The sequence below is a fragment of the Octodon degus genome, unplaced genomic scaffold, assembly GCF_000260255.1.
Source record: "Octodon degus isolate 3935 unplaced genomic scaffold, OctDeg1.0 scaffold00076, whole genome shotgun sequence".
NCBI lineage: Eukaryota > Metazoa > Chordata > Mammalia > Rodentia > Octodontidae > Octodon > Octodon degus.
The window spans coordinates 10,002,581-10,013,778 of NW_004524652.1; positions in this window are offsets into that span (position 1 = coordinate 10,002,581).

Here is an 11,198-nt window from a genome sequence, read left to right on the forward strand (position 1 = left end):
CAACAGACACAGTGCTTGCCTTTTAAAAACTTTCTAAATTTTTATTTCGGGACAGGGCTGCATTCAGTGGCTAAATTACCCAGTGTGGGCTTTAACTTGCAGTCTTCCTGCCCTAGACTCCCAGAATGCTGGGATTACAGGTGTGTGTCACCATGTCCAATAAGGTGACAGTGTTTAACTATGTTTAATTTCCATTGCTTTTGTGTTTTTCCTGTCTTTTCACTGAGTATTGGTGGTGATATGAAATCCTCCTTTAAGATGTCTTTGTTTTTGAGTTAAGGAGAAGATGGTGGATAACAGACTGGGTCAGGACTGAGCAGACTCACTCTTTCTTTTCTCGATACCCAGAGTTTCCTCATTCGTTAAATAGAGATAAAACAAGTCTTGGTTCAAGATGGGTGTGGCAATGCGCCTGTGTAATCCCAGCACTCAGGAGGCCAAGGTAGGCGAGAGGATTGCCATGTGTTCAAGGCCAGCCTGGATGACATAGAGAAACTCTGCCTCATAAAACCCAAGAAATGAAAATCCTGAAGACAGCATCTTTGCAAAGATTGTGTGTGTTCACTTAGGCCAGCACCTGGTACCTGCTAAAAGCTGTGTGAACGTGGGTGTTATCCTGTGACTTTTCTATACAAATATCACCAAGCGGGCCTGCAGGAGGCACCAGCTGGCCTGCACGCCGCGGGAACACCGGGCTGAGGGGAAACTGCATGTGCGCGTCGTTGCTATGAGGGTCTGTCCTCTGCCTGTGTGGTGCCCGGGGACCCTCTGCGTCCAGGTGGGACCCCTGGGACATGCACAGTCTGAGAAGGGGTGGCCTTGACAGTCCTGGCTCCACGTGGGGAAACGAGCTCCCACTCCCCTAAGACCTGACAACTCTCCTTGGCTTCACAAGCAAAACCACTGAATGCCGCAGGGGCCACAAGAAATGTTAGTAACTGGTGTCCCCTGCCAAAAGCCACCAGGAGAGTGAGCTCTATCTTCCCAGGTGGTCACACCCACATAGCACAGCACAGGCAATGTGCTATTATAAACATCTAGTTAACAAATCAGTCTCTTTGTCGGGCATGGTGATGCATGCCTGTAGCCTCAGCTCTCTTGGAGGCTGAGGCAGGAGGATCACAAATTCAAGTCCAGCCTGGCCAACTTAGTGACTCAGCAAGAACCTGTCCTAAAATAAAAATAAAAAGAAGACCGAGTATGTAGCTCAGGGCAAAGGCCCTGAATTCAGTCCTCAGTACCGAAAAATAAATCAGTCCCTTAAACAAGATATAAGTATATTTAGTAATCTTGGTAACATGGTGATTCGGGGCTGGTGGACTGGTTCTAGAATCACCAGTCTCTGTTTATCTTGTCACTCAGTCTCTGGAGCATTTGACTTTTACTTTATGTTCCAAGAGAGCTGCTTTAGCTCCTGCCCTCATGTTTGCATCCCAGCCCATGGGAAGGGGAAGGACTAAATGGAGGCCTACCAGTTACTTTGAAAAGCAGAACCTGGAGGTGTGACACATCACTTCTACTCACAGTAAGTGGAGTTCAGTGACACAACCACTCCTCACTGCAAGCTGGCTGTAACATGACATGTGACCAGGTAGCCTTGGGTAGCATTTTGGGGTGCCAATCTTCCCAAGTTGCAGAGGTTGTCTCCTGCAGTGGTGAACGGTACCCCTCCCCACAGGGCGCCAACACTGTTGAGGACGGCTGCAGAGGGGTGGAGGACAGGAGGAGATGTTTACCGTTTGCTGCACTTGTTTTGCTTACAACCATGATGACTGTGCCAGAGGGAGACGCCTGGCTGGATCTTGGCTGTGCGGGCTGAGGGCACCCTGGGGAACTCTCCAGCCTCCTCCTGTCCCCCTCGTGCCCATGCGTAGCTCGGTGGTTCACACCTGCCTTCCTGCAACCTGTCTTCCTCCAACATCATCATGGGCAGAATATGTCCAAACAACCACGCGTGCTCCATTCTTCACATCCGTTGAGGGCCAGTCAGTTTTGTGTCTGTTGTCCATCTGTGCACAGTTCTGTCTTCTGCTATGATGCATTTCCCTGCAGGAGAATCCTCCCCTCTCCCCGAGTCATTTTATTTCATTTCTTGTGGGGATTAGGATTGACCCCAGGGCCCACTCATTCTAGGCAAGTGCTCTGTCACCGAGCTATATCTCCAGCTGCCCAGGCAGGTCTTGAACTTGTGATCCTCCCGCCTCAGTCTCCTGAGTAGCTGGGATCACAGGTGTGTGCTGCCATGCCCAGCTCACTGTAAGATATAGATACATATTTTTTAACATTTATTTAGTGTGTGTGTGTGTGTGTGTGTGTGTGTGTGTGTGTGTGACCAGCTCAGCCCACCAGGGGGCGCAGCTGGCTGGCATATGGTGCTGGGGGATTGAACCGCGGTCCCTGTGCTTTGCTAAGCTTGTTCCAAGTAGGTGCTTTAGACCACTGAGCCATCTCGCCAGCCCCTGTAAGATATTTAACAGGAGCACGGGGGGCGGGGAAGATGGTGCCGTGGTCCCGTATGTCCCTGTCACTCAGCTCTGACACTGATAAACTCAGAGTCAGTGTTTACTCTGTCTCCACCTGTTTTCCCTGAGATGCAAAGGGACACTTTCTGAATGTGGAATAAACCAATCCTATTTTCCTGTTGGTGCCATGGCTTTGGGTACCATGTCATGCAGCTCAGGGTCCAGAGCAAGACTGTGGCCCAGAGGCGTGAGGCAGGCTCAGGGCGGCCCCTCCAGGATCCCGCGGGGTATCTTATCCTCTGTGTCCCAGGTTGCAGATGGCCGCTGCCCCAGGATCCTTGGTGCTGCTGGCTCAGAGGCTCACGTGTGCTACCGAGACCCCTGCACACCTGTCGGGGTCACCCTGGAGCCTGGGACCACACATACCCTGAGATGAGAAACCTGGGTTAGAGAAGGCACTGCAGCTTTTCCCGTTTATGTGGGGACCCCCTTCCTTCCCAAGACAGCTCTGCCACTCAGTTCCTCATACATATTGCTTGAGTTGGAGGCCACACTGGCAGAAGCAGTAGATGTGCGGCTTACTCCCTTTATTTTTATTATCAGTAGTATTTTTTAATGTATTTGGTTGTTACAGGGTCTCACTGTGCAGCTTGGACCTGTGATCCTGCTGCTTTCAGCCTCCCCAGCACTGGGATTACAGGCGTGCGCCACTAGGTCTGGACTCTGGCCAGCTCAGCTTGCCCTGGGGGTGGGTCTGGCACAGCATGTGGGCTGGGGATCAAACTGCAGTCCCTGCACTTGCCTAAGCTTGCCTAAGCAGGTGCTTTAGTCTGCTGAGCTATCTTGCCGGCTCCCACGGCTCTCCGTTAATGACGCAGCTGTTAGAGAGGCCGGAACACTGGGGTGTCCTGCGGAGGAAGGGAATTGTGGCTGCAGGATCCCTTTGAAAACCTTAGGAACTTCCAGAAACTCGTAAAATGTGTGGGGGCTGGTGATGGAAGCAGAGGGTGTTCCCTGAGCCTCCGGCAGCTCCTCTGCAACGTTCTGGGCTTTTCTTTCCTTGCCTTGCCATGTCTTCCCTTCTTCCCTGAAGAAAGAGCAGGGGGCATCCACAGTGGAAATGCCCTTGCATGCGTCAGACAATTCAGCAAAAAGAGAGGGGGTGTAGTACATTTAGGGTGCACCTCTATTTTCTGTGCTTTTGGAATTATACAGCCACACATTTACTCCTGGGGTGTGATGAGTGTTAGATTGCAACGCTGTGCTTGCACTGGCTGTGGGAAAGCAAATTTGGAAAAGGTCAGCATTGAACTTTTGCCTCTTGCCACCCGCCTGTATGTTTGCTCTATTAATTTCACAGCGACACAGTAAAATATGGTGGCTGGTAGCAGCAGGATTGGAGCTACTGCTCCGATCATGATGCTCTGAGTGACTGAGATCATAATCTTCGTAATCTACACTGTAGGTTGCATTATTAGTCCTGCTTTCTGCAAAGGCACAGAGAGGTTAAGTGACTTTCCCAAGGGCAACAGCCAGTAGGGGGTGAAGTTGAGATCTCAAACCTCAGGTGCTTGGCTTGTAGCTTCCCACCTGTAAAATGAGGTGAGAAACATTGCCCCGTCTACCCTCTCTGTGGTGGAGATGCCACAGTAAGTGACAGACAGCATCCGCTCTCACATCTGCTCCTGTTTGCAACACATACAGCCTTTCACACCTGCCTGGACAATGCCAGCAGCTGCCATTAGTTTTCTGCGTACTGCACTCCAGGTGCTAAGCCACACTTTTTTTTTTTTAATCCTTAAGAAAACTCCTTTGAGGTAGGAAGACTGAGGCCATCGCTCTGGTCATCACTGATGTACCAACACAGCCAAGACAAGTTCTCCTTTTTTTTTTTTTTTTTTTTTTAACTTTTCAAATTGAGCAGAAGGCAAAGTCAATTTTATTTTTTTATTTTTTGTATTTTAGGGAAAAGTCTACAGGGTGTTCAGGATCTCACTACTACATCGGACTCGTAGTGATCCACCTGTTTACAGCCTCCCAAGAGCTGGGGTTACAGGCATGCACTACCATGCTCTGTCTCAATTGCTGTCTCAGCACACCCCGGGGGCTGGGCCGGAGTGGCAGGCCCAGGGATTGAACCCCCAGCCCCTGCGCCTGCTTGCAGGTGCCTTAATCTGCTGAGCTATTTGGCTAGCCCTCAAAGTCAGTTTTTGATATCACTCTGTGTGCCCCTTCTGGCCAATTTTCTTCCACAGAGAAGGGTCCCTCCGTCCAGCATCAGCACACATCAGCTTTGGGCTCATTGGGAGTTAGGACACTTGGTCTAAGCATCTGAGTGTTTTGTCATACAATGCCCTTAGCTCTGTGGCTTTTCTTAGATTGTCTGGGTATGAATCCTCACCATGCTCCGTGCATCCACTCAGCTCATCGCCAGGAAAACTTGTTCTCTGAACAGTGCACTTGAAGCACTGGAGCCAAAAGCACTTGAACGTGTTTTAAAATGATCACGACTGGAAATAAGAAAAATCCTGACAGTCGTGCTTGAGCTGAATTAGGATCTTGCTTTGGGGAAGCAGGTGTAGGGTGCTTCAAAGCCCGGAGAGCTCTCCTCGGTGCATTTCCTTTTCCTCCTGCAGCAGGAGCCTGAATCACCATCGTTAAGGGGGGGCGGGGGGTTACACCTGCTCTGCGCTCCATAGGCTGCCTCCTAAGGATCATCACGGAGCTGGTCGGAGATGGCAACTGCTGCTCGTAGAACTGATTCACAAGTCCCCGGGTGTGACAGTGGCTCTCTGAATCAGTTTGTAAATATGAGTGGGCTTTGGGATGGAAGGGGGTGGGGCCAGGAGGCTCACAGACAGCCTCAGGAAATGGCCTGTGGAGAAGGGGTGGTGGGACTCAGGGGCTTCCGTCCCAGGTCTAAACCCCAGGCCTGCCGCGAGCTTTGGGACCTGGAGACTGCAGTATTGCCTCTAAATCATTTTACAGCTTTTGATTTTCCACCTGTAAAATGAGGTTAGGAACATTGCCTGCCTCGTGGTTTGCTGCGAGGGCCGTCGACAAGGAATGCACACCACTTAGCTGAGAGGCAGGGAGTGGTCAGTGCTGTGTACGGTGGGCCCATCATATCTTGTTGCTGTTGTCTAGGTAGGATTTCGCTGTGTAGCTCAGGCTGGTCTTGAACTCCCTGTGTAGCTCAGGCTGGCCTCTGTCTCTATGATCCTCCTTCCTCAGCTTCCCAAGTGCTGGGATTACAGGCGTGTGCCACCACCCCTGGCTTGCTGTGTGTCCATAGCAAGACGCTATGTGACTAGATGCTCAGGGAATGGTAGCAGTTTGTACGATGAGTGCCGTGGTTTGAATGTGTTGGAAACTTGATCCTCAGCTTCAGATATGGATGATGGCTGAAGGCAGACCCTTTGGGAGGCCATTGGAGTTGGATGAGGTCATGAAGCTGAGCCTCAAGGGATGCAATCTGGGGCTTAAAATGAAGGAGGCCCAGGCTTCCTTCTGTCCTTTTGCTATGTCCTCTGCTGGGTTATGACAATACAGAGGCCCTCACTGGATGCTGGCACATTAATCTCGGACTTCCCAGGACTCTGGAACCAAGAGAGATACATGTTTTCATTTTATAGGTTCCTAAGGTTCTGGTATTTGTCCACAGCAGCACAAAACAGACCAAGACAATCAAGTTGCATTTGTTATGAGACATGAGTGTGTGACACACACACACACGCACACACACACACACACACACACACACACACACAGGTCTGGCTTAGTGGACTCAAACAGTAATGAGTATTATCACTGCAGGGAAGAGAGACTCCTGCATTAACTCAGTACCATGGTGACTACACTGGGAGCTACCTTGTTCACATGCATCTCCTTGGTCATCTGGATGACAGCAACCATCATGGTGATGAAAGGGCTTTCCTCATCTTAGGTGTCATTTTCCTATGCAATGTCATGTACATCCATGGAAGAGTAAAGACACCAGCAGATTTATCACATCTTCCTGGCTACAACGGCATCACATATCTAAGCTGGTCTGAGGGTCATGGAACCAGCATGCTGGACCTCTTAGGATTTGTCCCTGTCATCCAGGATAAGATCACCCTGTCCAGAAAGCTGTTGCATTTTCCAGGTGTCAAATACTCTACCTCACATGCTCTTCCTCTAGTGTGGCACTGAGTCTGTTTCCTGAGCATTGGTGTCTGCTTTCCCTCCCTGGATGGGCAAGCTTGAGGTTCAGTCACAAAAGCCCAATATGGCTTTCATTGGATTTTCTTGGGATTCAGTCTTGGAAGAGGGGCTGGGGAGCTAGCTCAGTGGCATAAGCATCTGCCTGGCATGTGCAAGGCCCTGAGTTTGATCCCCGGTATTGCAAGAAACAAACAAACAAAGAAAAAACAGCTTTGGAAGCCAGCATACATTGTGAGGAGGCCCAGACAGCCTTTGGAGAGACCCCTGTGGGGAAGGACTAAGGCTTCCAGCCCATAGCCGTGGTTGAGCTCCAAGCAAGACAGCTAGAATCATTGGACTTGCCATGTGAATCCACCATCTTGAAGGTGGGTCCTCAGCACTGGCCAAGCTACTCCTGATGGCATATGTAAAATGAAGAAGAGCTTCTGCCCTGAGCTGTGCCCAAGGTGCAGACTTGGGAGCAAAACAAATGATTGTTATTTGAAGTCACTAAATTTTGGGGTCACACATTACATAGTTGAAGAGAACTGGAACAGGTAGGCTGACCTGTGGACCCAACAACATTTGGCAAAAGACAAGAAGGGGGAGTGGAGGTGGGAAGGTCCTTGCTGTGTTGGTGCTGTGATTGTAGGCAGAGTTCACCTCTCTTCCTGCTGGACTGATGTTTGTGCATGCCCCATGGGCCAGGGCTTGTGACACAGGGAGCTAGGCCTGGGCTCAGTTTCATGAGAGCCTTCATATTTAGACCTTGTGTATTCTCTCCACATTGAGTGAATCACACTATCATCTTTCATGTGGCTAAAAAGCAATGATTTATTAAGTGTCAATGTTTCAACCATGCTGCCATTCCCATTCCTCCATTTTGGCATTTCTCTGCTATCTATCAATGTACTAAGAGGACTGAAATATAAAAAGGGGTTGAGTTCCTTTCAGTTGCAAAAATTCTTGCTGATGGATGTAATTTTCTATTAACCTACCTTTGCTTGTTGTTAAACATGAGATTTCTGGGCTGCAGCCTCTTGGTTTTTTATTTAGTTGACAGCTATGCCATTCATTCATTCATTCATTCATTCATTCATTCATTCATTCATTCATTCATTCATCTATTCATTCATTCATTCATTCATTCATTCATTCATTCATTCATTCTTCATTCATGTGTGTTTGAGGTTGGCCTTAATGAGAGGCAGCAAAGAGTTCAAGGGACAGAAAGGTTGGGAGTCCAGCTGGCACAATCTGTGAGCCAAAGTTTCAGTTAATAAAAGCCAAATTCTTAATCTGGTCCTGATGGTGCACACCTGTAATCCCAGAACTCTGGGTGGCTGAGGCAGAAGATTCTAGGTTTGAGCCCAGCCTGGGCATCTTAGTGACTTAGCAAGATCCTGTTCAAAAGGAAAAATAAAAATGGAGCTGGAGATATAGCTCAGCATGAAAGCCTTGGGTTTAATGCCCAGTCCACACACACACACACACACACACACACACACACACACACACACAGAGAAAGGCAAGTGCTTAGAACAGTATCTGACCTATAGTAAATTCTCAATCAATATGAGTCATTGTCATTATTCGTTTTGCTATTAGTTTTCTGATTATAAGACTCATTTCAATAGAAAAACCTCAGGCTATATTATAAAATATATTTAAATAATTGATATGGTTTTCTTCTATGCTGAAAGAAATATGTCGAAGATCACTGTAGATAATTTGGGGAATGCAGCTGAGACAGATGGAGATAATCATGCGAATGTTCTGGTGTACTGCTCTCTGGAACTTTTATATGCACAGCTTTAATTTATCACAATTTATTGTGTGGTCACAACATATACTGTATGTAATTCTGCAGTATTTTGTATTTTTCACCTTGATCTGGTGACGTATTTCCCATATGTGTCAGGAATACGTTTTGTTACATCTGAAAGTGTTCTGGGAGGGGCTGCACATGGACCCATTCCCTAGGTAGCGGATGCTTCAGTTGCTTTCTAGTTTGCCCCACTTTGGAATGAGCCTAATGCATAAAGCTTTCACTCTTCCCCTTAGGGTGGTTTCCTTGGGTAACATCCTCAGAGATGGAATTGCTGATTCAAAATTCAAGGTGGTTAGTTTTTCACTTACAGAGATTTAAAACCAATGTTGTTTACTTGTGCGGTCCTTCGGTGCAGAGTGTGCCAGGTCTCTGGGTAGACTGACTGTCTCTCCAGCCCATTATATTCCTTGTTATGGCTAGCAAAACTTATGTCCATCCTCTCTGAGAGTGAGGAGATGTGCTGTTTGGTGCCTCAGGCTCACTTTTATTTTGAATTACTTTAAAAAGAAAGACTTCGTTCTATGTCTCAGTGAAAATTTATGATTCTTGGTGGTCTGGAGGTTGTGCAGCTGTAAAAGCGATGACCCATTTGTGGGTGTACCTCAGTGCTAGAACACTTCCCTAGCATGTGTGAGGGCCTGGGTGTGACCCCCAGAACTGCAAAAACAAACAAAGCCAAATACAGAGCTCCTAACCAGGTCTGCAACCAGGGTAAGTCCCACCTTCTCATTGGCCTTGGTTTCCCCATGTGCATTCAATCTTGGGGGACTCTGGTCTTCTGAATGCTTCAGGTGCAGTCTAACCAGTGTTTGCATCCACTGATGCAAGTTGGGTGCTCACCCTTTGAGGGTGTTGCGGTTTATAGATGGTGATTCCCCCCAAAGCCTCAGGCACTCACAGTTGGGTCTTTGGGAAGGTGATTGGATCTCGAGAGCTTATAGCTAGCTTGCTGCTAGGAGGTGGGGTTTGGTCAGAAGAGGTGGCATTGGGGTGTGGCCAGAAGGCTTTCTCTCCCTCTTGGGCTCCTCCCTTGCCCTGTACTTCCTGTGCACCATGCTGAGAGCAGATGTCCTCCGCCAGGCCCCTCTGCCCAGACATCCTACATTGGAGCAGCTTACTATGGACTGAAATGTGAGCCCAAAGAAGCCTCTCCTTCTGAGAAGCTGACATTGACAGAGAGGTGCTGCATCAGGTTGACGACTCTTTCAGGCAGACGTCTTGTCTGCTTTGTTTTTGTTTTCTTTTGTTGCTGGAGATAAAACCCAGAGCTCTGTGCATGCCCATAATGTGCTGTATCACTGAGCCGCACCCAACCCCATCTTGTCTCTTATTCTCCAATCGTGTTTGCTGCTAGGGCTCACAAGGCCAAACACCGAAGACTGCATGGCTCAGACCACAGAAACATCTGATTCTCCCAGTTCCGGAGGCTGGGAGGTCAAGATGAAGGCGTTGGTGGTGTGTGTGTGTGTGTGTGTGTGTGTGTGTGTGTGTGTTCTGAGGGTGGTCTCCTTGGCCAGGGTCTGTGGTGGGGAAGACACATGGTTCTGACCTTGAACACTCTGTCACATGTGAAATCTTATGCTCATTCATTCATTTTCAACATGGATTTATTATTGCTTTTTACCATGTTTGAGGCATAGTTTTAGCTGCTGGGATATTTTGGTGAAAATGATCAGCCAAACCATCTGCCCCAAAGGAACACATATTATAAAAATTATAAACAGTGTGAGAAATAAAGTGATAAATAAGGTAGAGACCCCTGCAAAGTCAGCAGCCAATGCCCCAAGCAAAGCAGAACCTCTGTGGAAGACTCCGACGGAAGGAGTAGCAGGATCAGAGATTTACATTTTATTTAATTTTGTGCTGTGTACACCTCAGAGGGCCAGGGGCAGAGGCAGGATGGCTAGGAGGCAGCTAGGACTGTTGGCAAGGTGAAAAAGTCAAAGGTTTGCGCTAGAGTGTGGCTGCAGAGGTGCCAGGAGGTGGCCAGATCCTGGATCCACTGGGGGGCCTGAGCCGACAGAATGTTCTGGTGGCTTGTGTGGCTTGTTTGTCAGTAAAGCCCTCTAAAGAAAACTAATGTTTTGCTGCATCTGTTTGATGTTTGGGGCAAGATAGTCTTGGTGAGAGGAAATGATTGCTGCTGGGCCGGTGGCCAGGTGTCCAATTAAGTGACAGTCACCTGCTGGTGCCTCTTGGGCTATCTACCCAGGCTTGGATGAGGGGGAGAGGCTGCCAACAGAGGTGACAGCTCACAGGGCTGAGACTTATTTCATGCCATGCTATGTCCTCATCACTCCTCTGGCAGATAGGTCCTGTTTGTTTTAAATTTTATTGTGTTTTTGGGAGAAATCATCATAAATTTACAGGAAAGCTGGGAGCACAGTGCCAAGGTTTTCTTTCCCCAGGATCATTTGAGAGCAAGTTGCCACCTGCTCCGCCTCATCCTTATTTCCTGTAAACAAGGGTGTCCTGCTTAACCACGGTGCTACCATCCAAATCAAGAAGTGGACATTGACACACTGCTGCCGCCTGGCCCTCTAGACACTCACGGGCTTAGTTCAGAGGCGGGCATCATGCCTACTCTTCACAGACCCAATCTCCTTCAGTCTGAAATGCTTTCTCAGACTTTCTGGGGCTTGTGTGACCTTGATACTTTTGTATCTAGTTTGTGCTTTGGGACTTTGTAAATATCCCATTCCTCTGTCTGTCTATCTATC